A 23,629-nucleotide genomic window follows, 5' to 3' on the forward strand; every position below is an offset into this window, starting at 1 on the left:
TTGTTTCTTTTTGTCCTATCTTTAGGACTCCAATCTCAAAGTGTTTGAATTTGCGGTGACCTGTGAATTTCAAGAAAATTGCCTCAAAGTCAATTCTCCATGGGTCAATCCATTCATCTCTAATGATGATATAAAATGTATAGGGTTTTTATGTTTTATTACTTTTGAACAATAAATACACAGTATGAAATAAATAATTTGCTATTGTGTTGCCATATTCTGAGTGCCAAAAATTTTCCTTTTTTATATCAATGGAGCTACATGGCTTATTTTTTATGTGACAATATGTAGTCTTTATTGTTATAATTTTGGGGATGAAATAACTTTATCACAGTCTAAATGGTGTAATAATCCAGCAATGCTAGGTAATTGACCGCTCAGAACAGTTTACATTTTATTCTGCAGATTGATATAATAATGACAATAAAAAAGTATGTATTTTTTTAAACTATTTTTTACACAAAAAAAGTCACTTCTCAAAAATAATCTATTTTTTTCCATATTTTTTTATTTTTATTTTCCAGCAATAAGTGATCGCTTGGTTCTGCATAACAGGCTGCAGTTTTTACTGACACCATTTTGGGATATATTTTTCTGTTACGGCAACAAAAACTGCAATTCTGGCACTTTTTTCTTTCTTTCGTTTTATTTTGTGTCACTTATCTTAAGGAATATATATGTATACAGTTGCATAGCACAGGACACTACCTATACAGTGATACCAGATATGTGTCTTTTTTTTTTCTTGAGAGGGAGGGGTGCTTTTGTGTTTTTCATGATTTAACCACTTGTAATTGCAAATACTTGAGTTTGAACTTTTCAGATTTTTTTCAACATTTAAGAACTTTTAATTTTTTTGTTACAAGATTTTTTAGTCTCACAAAGGGAATTAAATATGCAAACTTATGATCACATAGATAATATATACAAATAGTGGACTGAATTATCTCAATCTCACAGTGTTGCATTGATAGGCTGCTATTAGATCCTGTGCAAGCTTTGGTCTCAATTTCATAGCAATCCATTGATGCCTCTATAATCACATTGTGGGGGCCAATGGGATGACAGAAGGTGCTCCTTCACTCTGTCAAACTTCTTATGTGTCACAGTTGCTGTTCACTGTGGCACATAAGGTTTTAACTGAGCAGCTCGAGACTGCTACCTGTGCACACTCCCCACTGATGTGTCTCTGCTTACAGTGAGGAGAGGGTAGGGTGACACAACAGCCCTCTTCATGCCACTGCCACTCAATACAATACACTCAATACAAAGAATACAAAGATATTGATTTCTGCCAGGTAAGATTGGGACACATTTGAGATGGATAGTGACAAACTGGAAGTTCTAAAGGACTTCAATCTACTCAGATTGATGATTTCTCAAGATGAAGCACCGGAAGTCAATAGGAGAATAACTAATTAACAATGAAGTCACCGAACAAAGTTTTCAAATCCAAGAACATTTTACTGGCAACAAAGACACGGCTCATACATGGTCTGTTTTTTTCTTTAGTAACATATAGATGAAAATCCTGGACGATAAAGAAACAAGACGGAAGAAGAATCAAAGCGTTCAAAGAGGAGAAAAAACAAATAAATCTTGGAACAAATCAAGCCAGACATGTCACGCGAAACAAGAATCACCAGGCTATGATTTGCTACTTTGGACACATAGATGAAGAGAGTAATCACTGGAGAAGGACATCATGTTCCGAAGAATAGAAGGAACAAGGCGAAGAGGAAGACCAGCTGATACGTGATACTTTTAACATAATGGAGAAGACCCTGATGGACCTATCTAGACTTGCACAAGATCAATCTTCCTACAGATTGTTCTTCCATCAATTGTCCATGGTTTGAGATCAAGTTGAAGGCCATTAAGTAAATAAATAATTTGTTCCAATAGGATGGTAAAAGTTATCATTGTGATGTGAAGCAGTTAATATAGCAACAAATATAACAACAAAATGTTGCGATTTTAGGTTGAGGGGAAGTCAGACTTGAAAGATCATCAGTAAACTAGTACTGTTCGATATACTGAGTACCATTATATTGTTTCCTTTACATTCTATGCTCACATTCCCCATTAAATAGAATAGTTTATAAATACAAAATTATATGAGCAGGTTTCAATATACAGCCTGATAACCATTTAGAAAGATTAAAATAAAACACAGTTTGTGTTCTGAAGTAATTAAATATAAATCATCTTGCTGCAATATGTCTTATCTCAAAATTGTAGAAAAATGGCAGGCATGTGCTGGATATCACGAAAGACTGCAACATACTCTAAAATAGATTTTCTCAATTCAAAATATTGCCTTTAGTAACTTTGTAAATGGTTTCATGATTGATAGTGCTTAAGATATTGGTCTGCCTTGGGCTCTGTGATGTAAAGCCAAGATATAAGATATATAGTTTATGCTTATTTTAACAACAAGCCATCAATAATGTAGAAATATGATTGACCCAGGTGATAATGTGAAGGTCTTGTTAGTCTCTAGGTGTTGTAAAGATAAACAGGTTAAGTCTATTAGATATGCTGTATAGAAAAGCAATATATTTAGGCTGAGTTCACATGTCCAGTAATCATCCGTTTGAAACCTATGCAATTGTTTTTTAAGCCAGACAAAAAACATGTGCAAACATTTTTATTCCAGCTTAAATTAAAAAACACTATTGCTGCTGGATGCGTTTGCTAAATCAATTAATGTAAGAAGAAATTGTAAGATGGCACCACCATATATATATGAGGGATCAACCTAAAGCATGACAGACCAAACCTAATGCATAAAGAAGAAAAAGAAGCATGGCAAGAAAAGGGGATCACCATCAAAAAATTCCAAAATTTATTAGTGAAATATCAGATAAATAGTAAGGACAGATCACATATAGAATTAAAACAACTTAAAAAAAACAAAGAGTTGTATAGCACAGACTACAACATACTCATGATAGAGTTAATGTCTAGCCTCTAATGCCCTGACAGAATGATAGACTTCTAATATAATGACAAACCCCACTATACTGTGCAGCAAAAATGGTACATGATACAGATCCTAGTGTGTGGCCACACTACCCTTGATGAAGCCACAAGGCCGAATTTGAAATGCCGAACAAATTCGCTCAGCACTAATAGTGAACAGCAGCTCTAAACATGTCATAGCACTTTGATTGACAGCTCGCAATGCAGTGCATCTGAGTAGAGTGAGCTGTCAATCAAAGTGCCAAGGCGCACTTATAGCCACCATTCACTGTGAACTGAGCGGGGACTGAAACCACTCAGGGCACGCCTCTAGGTCTGAAAACCAGCACCAGCAGAGAAATAAAGTTAATTTAAGGTCAAGTTCTAATTTCTTGATGGTTGAATTGTATCATTATGATATTATTTGTATCAGGAAAACAAAGCTTATACCCCTATATATGCAATATTAACCTCTTCACTCTGGGGCGAGTTTTCCTTTTCAGTTTTCATTTTTTCTTTGCCTTCTGCTAAGAACTGTAACTTTTTTTACTTTTCCATCCATATAGCCATATGATGGCTTATTTTTACTGGACAATGTACTAAGAACAGGGAATAAAATTCCAAGAAGGATGAAATGATGAAAAAAGTGTAGTTCTGCTATTGTCTTTTTGGGTTTCGCTTTTACAATATTCATTGTATGTTAACAATGACTATGATTTTCTAGGACAGTATAATTATGGTAATACGAAACTTGCATAGATTTTTTTTTTATTAAAGTAGTGAAAAAAATTAGACGTTTATTAAAAATAAATAAATACCGTATTTTGCGGATTATAAGACGCACCGGACCATAAGACCTCCCTCAAATTTTGGGGTGGAAAATAAGAAAAAAAATGGTAAAATAAAATGGTGGTGCATCTAAAGTGATGTGGGATCACAGGAGGCAAGGTCGCTGATTCAGAAGGTCGGAGGCAGCAGTAGCATGGCTATGCTGCGGTGCATGGAATCTCAGACCATTTTCCCAATGATATCCCTGCGGTGGGCTTATAGAAAATTGCCGCCAGAGGTGGCTCATGCGCAGATTGATATCTCGGGAGATGTCTCACGAGTAGTGTTGAGCGATACCTTCCGATATCGGGAAATATTGGATCGGATTGTATCGGACCGATACCCAAAAAAAATCGGATATCGCTGATTCCGATACCGGAAACCAATGCAAGTCAATGGGACACAAATATCGGAATGAAAATAAACCCTTTCTTTCCTTGTAGGTTAATTCTACATGAAGGAAAACAACTAAGAATAATGTAGAATGTATTGGGGGAGGTGGGGGAGACAATAAAGGCATAGAGGTTTAGCCCAATCAAATGGAATAGCAGGAATTAATATTTTTTTAAGACGTTCTGAGTTACGGAAATATTGACTATGTTAATTTTTTTTATATTTTGTAAGATATTTATGTTTCACTACTTCCATGCTCTTCACCTTCTTTTTTACTTCTCCCACACTTTCTCCTTCATCATCCTCAGCATCAGCATCTTTTTCATCAACTTCTTCTTCACGTTCTTCATCTTCTTCTTCTTCACCTTCTTCATATTATTCTTTTTTTTACATTCTTCATATTCTTCTTATTCAACTATTATTCTTCTTCATATTCTACTTCTTCATCTTCTTCATATTCTTCTTCTTCATCATATTCTTATTTGTGACAGGCATTCCTGTAGTTGTTATTACACCTTTCATTCTGCCTGTCACAAAAGATTTACAACAGGATTTGTCCACGTTCAGTTTGGCCTGCAGCAGCATGTCTTTTCCAGGGGCACCACGAGGAGGAACGACTCACCCCCATACACTGCTTAGTCTTCTTCTGCTTATAATTTAGATAATATCTTTTGCTCTGATTTTTAGTCTTATGATTAATGTTCTTCCGCTTTTTGTTCTCCAGCTTCTTGTACTTCTGCTTCTTGGTTTTCTGTCTCTTGTTCTTCTGTATCTTGGTGGTTGTCTTCTTGTTCTTTGTTCTCTTGGTCATCTTCTTCAGGGTCATCTTCTTGGTCTTCTTCGCGGTGGTCTTCAGGGTCGTCGTCTTCAGGGTCGTCGTCTTCGGGGTCCTCGTCTTCTTCGGGGCGGTCTTCAGGGTCCCCGTCTTCAGGGTCGTCGTCTTCGGGGTCCTAGTTTTCTTCGGGGTGGTATTCAGGGTCCTCGTCTTCAGAGTCATCGTCTTTGGGGTCCTCGTCTTCTTCGGGGTGGTCTTCAGGTCCTCGTCTTCAGGGTCCTCGTCTTCGGGGTCCTCGTCTTCTTCGGGGTGGTCTTCAGGGTCCTCGTCTTCAGGGTCCTCGTCAGTGAGACCCAGAGTGATTACCAAGAACCATTTCAAAAAGCTTGAACTTGGAAATGTAGCAGAAGGTACAAGAAGGCTGAAGAACTGCCGAGAACCAGCTGACGGTATTGGAACCCGGATGGGTAGCAGAAGGTACAAGAGCCAATGGAACTACCGAGGACCAGCTGACGGTACTGGAACCCAGTTACTAAGCAGGAGGTACCTGTGCCAGAAAGCACTACCAAGGACCAGCAGACGTTGGTGGAACTTGGATACCGAGAAGGAGGCACCTAACCCAAAGGCACTGCCGAGAACCAGCTGACGGTACTGGAACCCGGATGGGTAGCAGAAGGTACAAGAGCCAATGGAACTACCGAGGACCAGCTGATGGTACTGGAACTCGGATGGGTAGCAGAAGGTACAAGAGCCAATGAAACTACCGAGGACCAGCTGACGGAACTGGAACCCGGTTACTAAGCAGGAGGTACCTGTGCCAGAAAGCACTACCAAGGACCAGCAGATGTTGGTGGAACTTGGATACTGAGAAGGAGGCACCTAAGCCAAAGGCACTGCCGAGAACCAGCTGACGGTACTGGAACTCCGATGGGTAGCAGAAGGTACCCATGAAAAAAAAAGTTGCAAGGCCGCGAGCTGGCCGCAGTTACCGAAACCCACAGTCCTACAGGGGGTGCTTGTCCTATTGGCACTATGGAACAAGCCTTCATTGCCAGATCCCGCAGCCAACATAGGAGTCACCTAACCTGCAGGCACCATAGAGTCGGCTAACCCGACCGCAACACGACAGGACAACGTATTGGAGGCAAAGTGATGTTGACACTATCTGGAAACAGCTGGCGTGCTGAAACCAGGCTGGGCAGGAGGGAGTACCCGTGCCAAAGACAATGCTGGGAAACAGCTGGTGGTGCTGGAACCCAGGGTAAATACTAAAAATTGGAGCAACTTTAAAATCAGTAGTAGACTAGTAGTGTGAATGTGGACAGAGCAGGAGAAATTTCCGTACACACAGCAGGGAACAGCCGACGTTACTGAACCCCAATAACACGGCAGCAAGTGTTGACTGTGCAGACGGTACTTCTGAGCGCCAACTGGCGATGTTGGAGCTCAGGGATAATACTGAAAACAGAGGAGCCAGAGGTGTAATAGGAGCAACTTTAAAATCTGTAGTAGTGTAAATGTGGACAGAGCAGGAGAAATTGCCGTACACACAGCAGGGGAACAGCTGACGTTACTGAACCCCAATAACATGGCAGCAAGTGTTGACTGTGCAGACGGCACTTCTGAGCAGCAACTAGCGGTGTTGGAGCCCAGGGTAAATACTAAAAACAGAGGAGCCAGAGGTATAATTGGAGCAAGTTTTAAATTAGTAGTACAGTGGATGTGGACAGAGCAGGAGAATTTACCGGACACACATCTGTGGTTCAGCTGACGTTACTGAACCCCAATAACACTGGAGCAAGCGTTGACTGTTCAGACGGCACTTCTGAGCAGCAACTTGCGGTGTTGGAGCCCAGGGTAAATACTAAAAACAGTGGAGCCAGAGGTATAATTGGAGCAAGTTTTAAATTAGTAGTACAGTGGATGTGGACAGAGCAGGAGAATTTGCCGGACACACAGCTGGGGATCAGCTGACGTTACTGAATCCCAATAACACTGGAGCAAGCGTTGACTGTGCAGACGGCACTTCTGAGCAGCAACTGGCGGTTTTGGAGCCCAGGGTAAATACTAAAAACAGAGGAGCCAGAGGTATAATTGGAGCAAGTTTTAAATTAGTAGTAGTACAGAGGATGTGGACAGAGCAGGAGAATTTGCCGGACACACAGCTGGGGATCAGCTGACGTTACTGAACCCCAATAACACTGGAGCAAGCGTTGACTGTACAGACCGCATTTCTGAGCAGCAACTAGCGGTGTTGGAGCCCACGGTAAATACTAAAACAGAGGAGCCAGAGATATAATTGGAGCAAGTTTTAAATTAGTAGTACAGTGGATGTGGACAGAGCAGGAGAATTTTCCGGACACACAGCTCGGGATCAGCTGACGTTACTGAATCCCAATAACACTGGAGCAAGCGTTGACTGTGCAGACGGCACTTCTGAGCAGCAACTGGCGGTGTTGGAGCTCAGGGATTACAGTTCAGGTGGTAGAAACATGAACACAACAGGAGACCTGGATAATATTCCCAACCAATTATTTATTCTGGAAGAGTACTGGCAAATTCATGCAAGATCCAGGCCTTGTTCATTTTCAGAAAAGTCAGCCGGTCAACGTTATCGGAGGATAGGCGCATTCGACGGTCTGTTAGTACACCAACTGCGGCACTAAAGACGCGTTCCGATAATACACTAGCAGCAGGGCAAGCCAGAACCTCCAATGCATACAGGCTAAGCTCTGGCCATGTATCCAGCTTAGAGACCCAAAACTTGAAGGGGGAAGAGCCGTCTGGGTGTACACTGAGAGGGCAAGACATGTAGTCTGTCACCATCTGACGGAAACGTTACCTCCAGCTGACTGGAGCCGTCTGTGATGGTGTAGACATTTGTGGCGGCGGGGACACAAAACTTTGCTACATTTGAGCCATACTGGTCTTGCCTTGTGCTGAGGCGCTGCTTCTGCTCCCTCTTTGTGCAGAGCTTCCTCCACTGCCTCGACGCAATGAGCTGCTTTGTAAAGCACTAGCAGCACTGCTCTCGGTTGGAATGGAGAACATGATGAAATGCACCAGTGCGTCTTGGTACTCCCGCATTTTACGCTCCAGGTTCAACGGTGTTATGAGGCTTTGTAAGTTGCCCTGGTAGCGAGGATCTAGGAGGGTGGACACCCAATAATCTGCCGTGTTGAGAATGTGGGCGATGCGGCGGTCGTTTCTCAGGCACTGCAGCATGAAATCAACCATGTGCTGCAGACTGCCAACTGGCCAAGAAACGCTGTCCCCTGCTTGAGGCGTGATCTCTGCCTGCTCTGCATCACCCCACCCTCGCTCTAGATACTGACTACTAGAGCATTGTGTACCTCTCTCCTCTGGACAGATGTCTTCCTCCTCCATTGACTCCTCCTCATCTTCCTCACAAAGTGTCCCCTGCTTAGGCCTTTGTGAGGAACCACGTTGCGCAGACTGTACAGAAGCAGATGGCATTTGTGACTCCTCATCCTCCACCTCTTCCAAAACCTCTTCCCTTAGTGGTTGCAGTGTTTTTTCAAGCAGGCAGACAAGGGGGATAGTCATGCTGACTAGTGCATCATCTGCACTCGCCATCCGCATGGAGTAATCAAAGGCACGCAAAACATGGCAAATGTCCTTCATAGAGGCCCACTCAGTGGTGGTGAAGTGTGAACGGCGCGTACTGCGACTTGTTTGCGGTGCCAGAGGTTCTTCCATGGCGATCCTGTGAGGAAGCCGAACCAGCTGCGTGTGAGCTGGAGGAAGAGGCTACAACACGAGCTGAAGAGGTGGTAGGTGGCGCTGTAGGTTGGCCTAGGTCTTCAGTGTGTTTTTGTAACTCCACCACGTGCTTGGTCCGCACATGTTTCCACATATTTGTGGTATTGAGGTTGCTGACACTTTTCCCTCTTTTCACCTTCTGATTACACAGCTTGCATTTGACAAAGCAAATGTCATCTGCAACTGTGTCAAAAAAGGACCAGGCACCTCAAGTCTTGGAAGCTCCCACTTTGGATTTTGGAAGAGCCATGCTCCTAATGGGTGTCGAAGTGGAGGCTACAGGCAACCAAGTCTGCCCCCTCGCTCTCTCTCCTTTTTGGGCCGTTCGGGGAATCTCTTCCTCAGAGCTGCTCCCATCACCTTCCTGTCCCTCATGCCATGATGGGTCAAGGACCTCATCATCTACCCCACCCTCTTCAAACAACTGCTTCTCCTGAGTAGTATCGACAGCACAGTACGCACCAGAAAGTGGCACCTGAGTCTCATCATCAGATGCGTACTGAGGTGTGCTGCTGACCATAGGCACTGGCCCACCCACCTCTTCAGATTCAGAGAGACAAAATGGTTGCGCATCACTGCATACTACCTCTTCTTCAAGTTCTCGAATTCTGCTTGGCTGGCCCCCTCTTTCCAAGCCAAGAGATTCAGAGAACAGAAGTAGAGATGGCTCCTGTCCAGGGCTCTCTGACTGCCTGGGCAATTTGGCAGGTGGTGAAGAGACAGATGCGTGCTCTTCAGTGCTCAGGACCTGAGAGGATCTGGAACTAATTGAAGTCGATGCGTTAGCTGCCGTCCATCCGACAACGGCTTCAATTTGGTCCTCCCGCAGTAGTGGGGTACGGCTAGCTCCTACAAAGCTGCGCATAAATGACTGTTCCCTGGTAAAACTGGGGAATGCTGAGTCACTGGTGCCCGCAGCAGGCACAGAATCCCCACGTCCTCTCCCTGCAGGCACAGAATCCTCACGTCCTCTCCCTGCAGAAACTCCACGCCCATGACCACGACCACATGCCTTACTCCCTACCTTCTTCATCTTGGTAGACTGATAAAGATAGGCAAAAAAGTACTAAGGGCTTAGTGTGCTTATTCCTGAACAGCTGCTAACAGGTATAAGAAACACTAATTTTATAAAGTGTGGACTAGACTTTAATATGAGCTAATGTGGCCTACACAACTGTAAAGTGGAGTGTTTGTGAACTTTATTTAGGTTTTTTTGGTCACAAAAAGACACTGGATGTGCCCAAAGATGTAATACCGATAGTATCACAAACTTTTTGTAGCTATTACAATGCAGGAAGGTAACCTACAATGCAATAGATGAGGCTACAAAAAATAGGCTAATACTAATCTGGCTGGGGTTGCAGGGCACAATGCTGCAGAAAGGCTCCTCTATCTACTCCTATATAGTGTGTTTGGAACCAATGTAGCTGAATACGGATGGAACCACCACACTAATAGGAGAAATCAGGAAAAATGATCAATTAACAAAAAAGGACAATTTATGAGGCAGTGATGCACACTGAGCGCACTACAACCAGACGTGGCTGAAGCACACACTACAGCGTGAGCTGCACTCACACACAGAGACCTTGCAGACAGCCGTGAACAGTGCAGATGCAGAGCACTGTGCACTAGCGCTGCAAGCCAAAAAAAATTCTCTATCTACTCCTATATAGTGTGTTTGGAACCAATTTAGCTGAATACGGATGGAACCACCACGCTAATAGGAGAAATCAGGAAAAATTATCAATTAGCAAAAAAGGACAATGTATGAGGCATTGACGCACGCTGAGCGCACTACAACCAGACTTGGTTGAAGCACACACTACAGCGTGAGCTGCACTCACACACAGAGACCTTGCTGACAGCGGTGAACAGCACTAGCGCTGCAAGGCACATCGATTTATAAAGTAGCTTAGGTAAAGCAGAATAGAGCAAATAGGTAGCTAAAACTGTCCCACAGAACAACAGCGTCCTATCCCTAACTGAAGTCACAGCAAGGTGAGCTCAAAATGGCGGCTTTTATAATGCATCATGACATCATTTCAGCAGCCAATCACAGCCATGCCATTAGTTAACATGCCTACATGCCTAACAGGATGTGCCCACACTTCTTAGGATCCTCATTGGCTGAATATAATGAAACTGGCTCAAGTAACGGAATTAAGTATCGGTATTCCGATACCGCGAATATCGGCCGATACCAGATATTTCAGTATCGGAATGATCAACACTACTCACGAGATCTCAATCCGTGCATGCGCCGCCTCAGGCGGCCATTTTCCTGAAGCCCACCGCATGAATATCATAGGGAAAATGGACTCCTCTCATCAACACCGAGACCAGTAAGCTCACTTCGGATTATCAGATGCACCCACATTTTCCTCCCAAGTTTGGAGGAAAAAAGTGTGGTTTATAATCCGAAAAATATGGTAAATAAATTGGCTTGTTTTGGTATTTTCTGAGTCTTTTAACATTTTTGTTCTCTTGTCAATTGAGCGTTGTATTTTTTGTATGGTGAGATAGCGTTTTCATAGATACCATTATGACATTTTACCAATGCATGTTTGTTAATTTTATATTTTGATAGACATGGCAATGCCAAATATGTTTATTATTTTTATTTTTTCAATTTTATTATTTTTAATGCAAGAAATGAGTGGTGATTTTAATGATGAAGATATATATATATATATATATATATATATACAGTATGTATTTATTATTTTATTATCTTGTACTTTAGTCCTTAGCAGCCTTGAATCTGCAGTCATCTGATTGCTTGTTATATTCTAGTCCTCCTGCTTTATAGATCAGATTTTACATGCATGGACTTTGTAAACATCATTTAAAACATATGAGGGTTTATAATATGTATTGTATTTATATATTTAATCATTTCTTTTGTCTTCCTGTTTTATATTGATTTTATTATTTTAGCTGTTTTGAGCATAGTGCAGTTTTCACATATTTTAAAGGAATATCATATTTTTAAACAAAAGTAAAGTGGAACAATTTTTATTACCAGTAACAAATACAATAAGATCATGAAGAAAAGGCTATTACAGCGGTAGAAAACACTGAGTTTTTCCTAATATCATTCTATGCATGACTGTGACATATTGCAACATGTAATCGATTGGTCAAGAAAATATAGTTGAAATGAACTTGAAAATCCATCATGCATATTCTCTCTGGAGAGTAAACACAGTCAGAGATTCTAAATAATTGACCTTTCCTGTCAACCAGGAAAATCAATAAAACAACAATAAGGGACAAAATATCACACTACAGAAAACAATTTTCTATATATGAAATGGCTAAAAAAGTATGACCTTAATCTGATCATTTCCTTGACGATCAAATTCAGCTCAACTGTTTTTCTCAAACTTTTTTTTAGTAGTAAATATCTTCACGCATTGTTATATGGGAGCTATACAATAAAATGACAATACATTAAAAATTAGTATTACAAAAGCAACTTTATTCTGCTAGCTACCTAAAGCAGAGATTCTTATTCACATGTTTTTTTATGTGTATTGTAAGTTAAAAGTTAAAAGAAAGTTTAAAGTAAAACTGAAACGCTGTGTCATGCCTAGTGAAGATCTTAAAGATCTATATTCGACACAGTAACCCCTTGGTGCCTTAATTCAAAATCTGTAACGGTGCTCCAACTTATAGAGCAGAAGAACCATAGGCTCACCACAGGCACCAGTTCCAGTAAATGACTACACACTGCATGTTATATACCTAAGAAATAATTCAGTTTTGACACAGAATAAGGATAGTACACACAATGATTCCCATCACAGACATTGAACACAGTGAAGTCACAGTACAGGGATTATAATGAGAACAGTAATGTCACAATTAAAAGATTTACATGCACAGACAATAAAAACTGGGCTAATGACCAAATAAAGTACGGTTTTTCCCCAAAAATAAGACAAAATCTTATATTATTTTTAGCTCCGAAAGATGGGTTTGGGCTTATTTTCAAGGGATGTCTTATTTTTTTTTCCATGGACAACAATCCACATTTAGTCTTGAACCAACAAATCAACATTTTTTCAAATCACATCATCACACTGCACATAAACATTACATACACACACACCCTGCAAATACACATACACTGCACATACACATGTATATATACTGCACATATGGTACATACCAGCCTAGTTCCTCTAGACTCCAGCAGTTAAAGGACTTTGGTGACATCATGGTAACATGACTGTAATGTCACAAAAGATCTTTAACCCCTTTACCCCCGAGGGTGGTTTGCACGTTAATGACCAGGCCAATTTTTACAATTCTGACCTGTTAGGCGTCGAGCTGTTGCTGGATTCAAAATGGGTCCAGAACCTTCTATGGTCTCACATTCCGGTCCAGCTGGAGCTTATGCTGCTCAGCATCGTCATCAGCCTCAATGCCTAGCTGGTCCACGAGATGTACAGATTGTCTCTTGGGTATTTGTGCTTAGCAATGTTAAGCATAGGTTGCGGAGGGATACAGGGCTGTTGGAGCCTAAGTCCAGGATTCGCCGCAGTGAGCATGCCCGCGACCTGGCGGACCGTGATTGGTGGTTTGGAAACCACCTAACCCGGTGACCTGGCACCGCCTGATTGGTCCATGGGTGGGGTCACCAATGGTGCGATGGTGAGCAGGGCTTAGTCTTTAAAAGGCCCGCCCACAAACATGGCGGCGTGCTTTGATCATTGAGCAAGTGATGCTGTTGTGTGGACGACTGTGTTCCACGTAGTTTCCATAGGCAGGTGTAGTGGAAATAGGCAGGCTAGTGGAAATAGGCAGGTAGCTTCGTCTAGCAGTCTGGCTCTGCCAAAGGGGTCGCCTAACACCCCGAACAGCCTGCAGACGTCCTATCCACGGCTATCGCCTGTCAGCCACGTGGAGTAGTACCCTTCAGTCCAGTAGCATGCCGGCTGGAGGCACGTGTACCCGTCGGCGTAGTCACACACACATCCTAGCGCCGCCAGTGTAGTCCCTGTGCTGTAACAGGACTACAGATAGTTTTTCACCGCATATCTCTCGTGCTGCTAACGGAGATAGTGCAAATTGCTATACCCATTCCAGTGTGCAGTAACACGGAAGGGTTTATCAATTAAGTTGGTTGCTTTCCTTTTCACCCGGAAAGTGTTCGGCAGCAGTCCACCAGGCTGCATCGCGGGGTTGGTTGCGTTCCAATGTAATAAAGTTGTTTGCAACCGCCCTCCTAACACTGACCACTGTCACTTTATGAGGTAATAACTCTGGAACGCTTCAAAGTTTCCCACTGATTCTGAGATTTATCTTTTATAACATGTTGTACTTTATGACAGTGGTAAAATTTCTTCGATATGACTTGCGTTTATTTGTGAAAAAATTGGAAATTTGGCGAAACTTTTGAAAATTTAGCAATTTTCAAACTTTGAATTTTCATGCCCTTAAATCAAAGAGATATTTCACACGAAATAGTTAATAAATAACATTTCCCACATGTCTACTTTACATCAGCACAATTTTGGAACCAAATTTTTTTGGGGTTAGGAAGTTATGAGGGTTAAAAGTAGATTAACGATTTCTCATTTTTCCCACAAAATTTACAAAACCATTTTTTAAGAGACCACATCACATTTGAAGTGACTTTGAGGGGCCTTTGTGATAGAAAATACCCAAAAGTGACATCATTCTAAAAACTGCACCCCTCAAGGTGCTCAAAACTACATTCAAGAAGTTTATTAACCCTTCAGGTGCTTCTTAGGAATTTTTGGAAAGTGGAAGAAAAAAATGAACATTTAACTTTTTTCACAAAAATGTTACTTTAGATCCTTTTTATTTTAACAAGGGTAACAGGAAAAAATTTACCCCAAAATTTGTTGTGCAATTTCTCCTGAGCACGACAATACCTTATATGTGGGGGCAAACCACTGTCTGGGCGCACGGCAGGGTTTGGAAGGGAAGGAGTGCCATTTGACTTTTTGAATGTAAAATTTACTTGAATAATTAGCAGATACTATGTTGCGTTTGGAGAGCCCCTGATGTGCCTAAACAGTGGAAACCCCCCACAAGTGACACCATTTTGGAAACTAGACCCCTCAGGGAAATTATCTATATGTGTGGTGAGCACCTTGAACCCCCAGGTGCTTCACAGAAGTTTATAATATTGAGCTGTAAAAATAAAATTTTCACATTTTTCCCACAAAAATGTTTTTCAGCCCCCAATTTTGCATTTTCATAAGGGTAACAGTAGAAATTGTGCCATATCATTTGTTGTGCAATTTCTTCTGAGCACGACAATACCCCATATGTGGGGGCAAACCACTGTTTGGGCGCATGGCAGGGTTCGGAAGGGAAGGAGCACCATTTGACTTTTTGAATGTAAAATATGCTTGAATAATTAGTGGACGCCATGTAAAATTTGGAGAGCCCCTGATGTGCCTAAACAGTGGAAATCCCCAACAAGTTACACCATTTTGGAAACTAGACCCCTCAGGGAACTTATCTAGATGTGTGGTGAGCACCAAAACCCCCAGGTGCTTCAAAGAAGTTTATAACATGGAGCCGTGAAAATTAAAAAAAATCAAACTTTTTCCACAAAAATTATGTTTTAGCCCCAATTTTTTTATTTTAACAACAGTAAGAGTAGAAAATGGACCCTAAAAACTTTTATGCAATTTCTTCTGAGTATGCTGATACCCCATATGTGGGGAAAATACACTGTTTGGACGCAAGGCAGCGTTCAGACAGGAAGAAACACTGTGTTAATTTTTGTACGCAAAATTGTCTGAAATTGAGAGTGGACATCATGTCGCATCTGTAGAGCCCCTGATGAGTGGAAACCCCCACAAGTGACCCCATTTTGGAAACTAGACCCCTCAAGGATTTTATCAAGGGGTATAGTGAACATTTTGAACCCAGAGGTACGACACAGAAATTGATAACATTAGGTCATCATATTGAATAAGATGTCATTAGTCTTGAGCGCAACTGCTCGCTACTTAAGTTTGCATCAGGTTCCCAGGTATGCACCATGTATCGCGGGTGCTCGAATGACATGCTTGAGTCCCAGCCTCGCATGTTTCACTGTTGTTAGACACCCAAAAATAACATGCGGGGATCGCTCACGCATGGCTGGAAATCCCCGCCAGGTTTTTTGGCCGTGAAGCATATGGGGTGGAGACTCGAGCATGTCACTTGAGCACCGGCAATACTCCGTTCATACCCAAGCACTCGATGCAAACTCAAGTAGCGATCACTTGTGCTCAACACTAGTCGACATATCATTCTTTTTTTTTTACTTTTTAAAAAATCCCAACCTCAACACAGCCCTAACACAACCCTAACCCTAGCACAACCCTAACCCTTGTCCAGCCCTAACCAAACCCTAACCCTAGTACAACCCTAGCACAACCCTAACCCTAGCACAACACTAAACCTAGCACAACCCTAACCCTAGTACAACCCTAGCACAACCCTAACCCTAGCACAACCCTAACCCTAGCACGACCCTAACCCTAGCACAATCCTAACCCTAGCACAACCCTAACCCTAGCACAACCTTAACTCTAGCACAACCCTAACCCTAACCCTAGCACAACCCTAACCCTAGAGTTTATTTTTTAAGCCTTTCCTCATGCCGTATAAGTGAGTAGATGACTTTATTCTTCAAGTCAGTGCGATTACAGTGATAACAGATTTAAAGCGGGTTTTTATTATTGACAACTGTCACACACTAAAAGACGCTTTTTTTTGCAAAGACTAGTTTTTGAATCGCCATATTTTGAGAGCTATAATTTTTCCATATTTCGGCTGACAGAGTCACGTGATGGCTTGTTTTTTGCGGGACAAGTTGGCGTTTTTAATGGTACCATTTTTAGGCACGTGCCATTTTTTGATCACTTTCTATTCCGATTTTTGGGAGGCAGAATAAGCAAAAAAACAACCATTCAGGAATAGTTTTTTTTTTTATGCCGTTCTGCGTGTGGTAAAATTGATAAGGCAGCTTTATTCTTCGGGTCAGTACGTTTATAGCAGTACCACATTTATATCGTTTTTTATGTTTTGGCGCTTTTACACAATAAAAACTATTTTATAGAAAAAAATATATTTTTTGCATCGCTTTATTCTGAGAGCTATAACTTTTATTTTTTGGCTGATGGAGCTGTATGGCGGCTTGTTTTTTGCGGGACAAGATGACGTTTTCAGCGGTAACATTTTTATTTACACTCTTTTTGATCGCGTTTTATTCCATTTATTGTTTGGCGGTTTGATGACAAAGGATTGTTTTTTTGCTTTTTTTTTTTTTTTTTTTTTACCGTGTTCGCTGAAGGGGTTAACTAGTGGGATAGTTTTACAGGCCAGGTCGTTCCGGATGCGGCGATACCAAATATGTGTACTTTTATTGTTTTCCTTTTTTATAATACTATTTATTGATGAGTATAATATGATTTTATTTTATGGGGATTATTTTTTTCATTTTTTTTTTTATATTTTTACTATTTTTTTTTTTTCACTTTCTGATTTTTTTTTTACTTTTACACGTTGTCCCACTATGGGACTTTCACTTTTTGCAGGCTAATCGCCTGTATAGCACAGGAATGGAGCACCATCCCTGTGCTATACAGCCAGTCAGCACTGCAGAGGGAGAAGATACTGTGATCGTGCACTGCGCATGATCAAAGTATCTTCCTGGTGTCTGGGTCACATGACAACCATGGGACCCAGGCACAGACACAGCGGGACGCTGGAGAGGAGGTGAGTACCGGCGCTTACCTCCTCTTGCCAGTGGAATCGACTTCGATCACAGCATTTCGGGGGTTAATGTGCTGAGAGTGGTGCAGGACCATTCCTGGCACATAGCACCAGGTGTCAGCTGTGACAATCAGCTGACACCCGGCGGTGATTCCGCCCGCACAGCCTGTGCGCGGGTGGAATTACCAATGCGCACTAATAGGTATCTGGTTCATAAGGCCCAGGGCGCAGATACGTAGTATGTATCATGTCGGAAAGGGGTTAAGCAGTCTTAACTTCGGAATAGAAATACTGGTCCTTAAGAGAGTGGAGGCACTGGGCAATTGCACAGTACCTTTCCCCCAAAACACGTATCCTGACTGTAACTATTTACTTATTTTTGGATTAGGGCATACTCCAAAAATCCTGTAAAATCATGCAAGTTCTTATTTTTGGTAAAATATGGTATCAGTACAGAAATTCATTGGGTTGTATACTTAAATAGTTTATAAGATTAAAAAAGGACTAAATTCCACCCAGTCTAATGTGAAGTCCATTCACAATAGATTAAAGTTGGCCAAGTGCAGTTATCTCTGAGAAATCAGATGTCTATCTTATTTGTCTATTTGTATGGGGGACTCCCAGAGATAGGACAGATTTAGATCAAAAGCCTGATCCTACTTCCTCCACTCTCCCTAATGAGAACACATGATTCTGGTAATTGGTACTGGTACTGTACCAAGCAACTGATGCAAAGCTAATGTGGTACCCATTTTCAAAAAGAGCTCTAGGTATTTCCCCTGTAAGTAAAGACCAGTAAGCTTAACATTCATTATGGGAAAAATATTCAAGAGTCTTATAAAGGAATATGCAATATACAGGAATATGTGATAAAAATAATAGTATAAGATAAGCCAGCGCAATTTTACTAAGGATAGAAGTTGTAAAACAAACCTGACATGTTTTTATGAAGAAGTGAGTAGAAACCTGGACAGACAAGTAGCTGTGAGTATAGTGGTTTTGGACACGTGACACTGTCCCACAAAGACACGTAATGGGTTAATTTAAGTCTATAGACGTAGACAGTAAGGTTTGTAATTGTATTGAAAACTGCCTCAAAGACCAGATCCAGAGAGTTGTGGTGAATGATTGCTTCTCTGAAAGGTCTCCTGTTATAAATGGTGTGCCCCAAGGTTCAGTGCTGGATCCTTTATTATTCAACTTATTTATTAATTATATAGAAAATGGGATTAATAGTGATGTTTATATTTTTGCAAATGACCCCAAATTATGCAGTATAGTGCAGTCTGATGAGGATATTCATAAGTTACAGGCTGACTTGGATAAACTGAGTTTTTCGGCATCCACTTAATAGATCAGATTCAATGTGGAGAAATGTAAAGTCATTCACATGGGTACTTATAATATACCGGCACCATATGCTCTAGAGGGTATAAAACTAGCAGAATCACTTGTAGAGAAGAAACTTGGTGTTCTTGTAGATCACAGACTAAATAACAGTATGCAATGTCTATCAGTGGATTCTACAGCCAGCAGAATATTATCATGTATTAAAAGAGGTATGAAATCAGAGGACAGGGACATAAAACTACCATTTTAAAAAGAAATCGTGTGACCTCATCTGGAACGTGCACTTCAGTTCTGAACATCAGTTCATAGGAAGGATGCCCTAGAGTTAGAAAAGGTTACAAAACTGATGAAGCATGGAGGATCTTGGTTATGAGGAAAGATTAAAATAATTTCATTTATTGAGCTTTAAGAAGAGCGGGAGACATAACTAACTTGTACAAGTACATAAATGGCCCATACAAAAAGTATGCTCAAAAGTTTTTTCATGTATAACCCCCTCAGTAGACAATGGGGCATTTCCTTCATTTGGAAAAAGACAGGTTCAATCTTAAAAGGAGACAAGGATTCTTTATATTAAAGCTATTAATCCGTGTAATACTCTACTGTACCTCAAGATCTGGTCACAGTGGGAACCACTGATACTTGCAAAAAGGGCTCAAATGCTTTTTTTAGAAGAAAATATCGTAAGTTCTTATATAAATGTCTAAAGTTCTTTTCTGAATGTTTGGTCCCAAGCATTAACAGTTTGAATCAGGAGGGAAAGAGTAGGCAGACTGGATCATGCATGATGGTTATACATACAGTACAGACCAAAAGTTTGGACACACCTTCTCATTTAAAGATTTTTCTGTATTTTCATGACTTTGAAAATTGTACATTCACACTGAAGGCATCAAAACTATGAATTAACACATGTGGAATTATATACTTAACAAAAAAGTGTGAAACAACTGAAAATATGTCTTATATTCTAGGTTCTTCAAAGTAGCCACCTTTTGCTTTGATGACTGCTTTGCACACTCTTGGCATTCTCTTGATGAGCATCAAGAGGTAGTCACCGGAAATGGTTTTCACAGGTGTGCCCTGTCAGGTTTAATAAGTGGGATTTCTTGCCTTATAAATGGGTTGGGACCATCAGTTGTGTTGTACAGAAGTCAGGTGGATACACAGCTGATAGTCCTACTGAATAGACTGTTAGAATTTGTATTATGGCAAGAAAAAAGCAGCTAAGTAAAGAAAAATAAGTGGCCATCATTACTTTAAGAAATGAAGGTCAGTCAGTGCGAAAAATTGGGAAAACTTTGAAAGTGTCCCCAAGTCCAGTTGCAAAAACCATCAAGCGCTACAAAGAAACTGGCTCACAAGAGGACCGCCCCAGGAAAGGAAGACCAAGAGTCACCTCTGCTTCTGAGGATGTTTATCCGAGTCACCAGCCTCAGAAATTGCAGGTTAACAGCAGATCAGATTAGAGACCAGGTCAATGCCACACAGAGTTCTAGCAGCAGACATATCTCTTCAACAACTGTTAAGAGGAGACTTTGTGCAGCAGGCCTTCATGGTAAAATAGCTGCTAGGAAATGACTGCTAAGGACAGGCAACAAGCAGAAGAGACTTGTTTGGGCTAAAGAACACATGGAATGGACATTAGACCAGTGGAAATCTGTGCTTTGGTCTGATGAGTCCAAATTTGAGATCTTTGATTCCAACCACCGTGTCTTTGTGCGACACAGAAAAGGTTAACGGATGGACTCTACATGCCTGGTTCCCACCGTGAAGCATGGAGGAGGAGGTGTGATGGTGTGCGGGTGCTTTGCTGGTGACACTGTTGGGGATAGATTCAAAATTGAAGGCATACTGAGCCAGCATGGCTACCACAGCATCTTGCAGCGGCATGCTATTCCATCCGGTTTGCGTTTAGTTGGAACATCATTTATTTTTCAACAGGACAATGACCCCAAACACACCTCCAGGCTGTGTAAGGGCTATTTGACCAAGATGGAGAGTGATGGGGTGCTACGCCAGATGACCTGGCCTCCACAGTCACCAGACCTGAACCCAATCGAGATGGTTTGGGGTGAGCTGGACCGCAGAGTGAAGGCAAAAGGGCAACAAGTGTTAAGCATCTCTGGGAACTCCTTCAAGATTGTGGGAAGACCATTTCCGGTGACTAACTCTTGAAGCTCATCAAGAGAATGCCAAGAGTGTGCAAAGCAGTCATCGAAGCAAAAGATGGCTACTTTGAAGAACCTAGAATATAAGACATATTTTCAGTTGTTTCACACTTTTTTGTTAAGTATATAATTCCACATGTGTTAATTCATAGTTTTGATGCCTTCAGTGTGAATGTACAATTTTCATAGTCATGAAAATACAGAAAAATCTTTAAATGAGAAGGTGTGTCCAAACTTTTGGTATGTACTGTATATCCCCAAATTCATCTGACATTTATCTAAGGCATATAAGCATCTATATCATCAGAACATCTTTTTTATCACAACACTTTTCACATAGAGCTCCATAGTCCTATTATGATAACAGTAAAGAATCCCCGTCTGTGATGATTGTGAAACATTTTACGCACTGAGCATACTATACACCCTCATGTCATGGTTGTCGGCCTATGTTTACATCATTATAAAATATCAGTATTGCCCATATATTACTTTTGGATATTGTAACTAGATTTCCCTTAAGCCATCATTTTTAAACTGAATTATAACCATAAGTTTGAACCTGTGTTTGTAGTGGAATCCACCCATCCATCCCTTCATAACCTCTGAACGTTCTCTAGTTCAGTTATGTCCTTCTTATGTGCAAAAAAGCGTACCCAATATTGTAAGTGTTGTGACCACCTATGCCTCTTTTGTAGCATCCTATAATTTTATTTGCTCCTTTGCAGAAGCTATCTGGCACTGGTCTCTAAAAGTAAGTCCCTAATGTCGATTTCTTTGGCAGTCTTAACCAGTGTTTTACTACTGAATACATTATTGTAGAATTCATTTTCTTGGGTCAAATGCATAACATTATAGTTATCTACATTAACTTTGTTAGTCTTCAGTTTCGCCACATCCCTTATTAATATTGTATCCTTCTCTGTGGTTATTACTTTCCAAAGCTTAGTATCTTCTGCACATGTTAAAATTCTACTCTGTATGTCCTCAACAAGGTCATTAATAAACATATCAAGAATAAGTTTCTATACTGATTCCAGTTTTACCCTACTATTAAATGGTGCTTGATGTGAGTAATATCCATAAATAACTATCCTGTGTTTTCTATCACTGAGCCAGTTGTTAGCACTAGGGTTGAGCGAGTATGTTCTGTCCGAGTATGCTCGGGCCGAGCTCCGAGTATTTACAGCTGCTCGGTGATAAGGTTAAATTGCTCCCGTGTGCATGATTTGCAACTGTTTGAGAGCTTTATTACATGGGAGGAATGTCTATTTATTACACATTCCTGCCATGTAATAAAGCTGTCAAATAGTTGCAAATAATGCACACGGAACGATTTAACCTTATCACCGAGCAGCTATAAATACTCGGAGCTCGGCCCTAGCATACTCGGTGAAAGGGTTAATAGAACATACTCGCTCAACACTAGTTAGCACATTTACAAATATTTCCCCATATCCTGTAGTTATCATTTTGTGTACTAATATTTTATGTGGCATAAAATCAAATGTGTTTAAACCAATTTGCATTGCCTTACCAGGTATGGAAGTTACCACTGAAATAAACTGATCATATTATAAGGTTACTCTATTTGACAAACTCCAGAAGAGCATCTCTTAGAAATCTTTCAAATATTTGCCAACAATAGAGGTTAAACATAGGCTTATAGTTTCTAGGCTCAATTTTTGACCGCTTTTTAAATAATGACACCACATGCTATTGGACAATCCCGTAAAAAAGACCCTGTCACTATGAATTATGGAATAATTAAATATTGGAAATAATTGTCTATTATAGTACTTGATTCCGGCAGTACTGAAGGGTGCATGCCATCCAGACCCTATAATTTGTCTATTTTAGTGTTGTTGAGACGACACTGCACTTTTGCTAGGATAAGCAGTGGCCTTTACATTATCCCTGGTCATGTCATTGGTTAATACATTTTCCTTTGTGAATGCAGTAGAAAAGATTTTTAATAGATTAAAAAGTTAGCCTTCTCCTAATCCTCCTCTAATCTGACACCCAGATTATTTCATTATCTAATCTCTCTTTTCCTCCTGTACTATAATTGCCTTCTTCATCTCCAGCTCCCGTCCAGGAGTTTCACATAGTACAGGTAGTATTTTTAAAGAAAATACTACATTTCAGGTTTTTGATCTGAACTTACTGCCCAATATTCTGAAATTATATATAGTGCATGCCTATTAGTGTTGATTGAGCGTGTATTGTTAACCTGAGTATTTTCGGCGTCCTCGGCATCTATGTTAGTCTCGCCACGGCTGCTTGTGTCATGGTTGTTAGACAGCTGTGACACATGCAGGGATTGCCTGTTTGATAGGTAATCCCTGCATGTGTCACAGCTGTCTAACAGCCATGACAGATGAAGCCGCGGCAACAGCAACATAGATGCCGAGCACGCTGAAAATACTCGGCGAGCACCCGAGCGTGCTCGCCAAAAGGGTTAACAATACACACTTGATTAGCACTAATGCATATGTAATTATAATTGTCAATAGTGCCATTGTGCACCACAATCGCAGGATGTTTTTCAGCCCCTTCTAATAATCTGTCAGCTGAATCTGTGAAATGTCGAAAACGAGCACTCAGAAAA

The sequence above is a fragment of the Phyllobates terribilis genome, unplaced genomic scaffold (genome assembly GCF_046119375.1).
Source record: "Phyllobates terribilis strain yellow unplaced genomic scaffold, ASM4611937v1 Scaffold_1__5_contigs__length_1240528914, whole genome shotgun sequence".
Lineage (NCBI taxonomy): Eukaryota > Metazoa > Chordata > Amphibia > Anura > Dendrobatidae > Phyllobates > Phyllobates terribilis.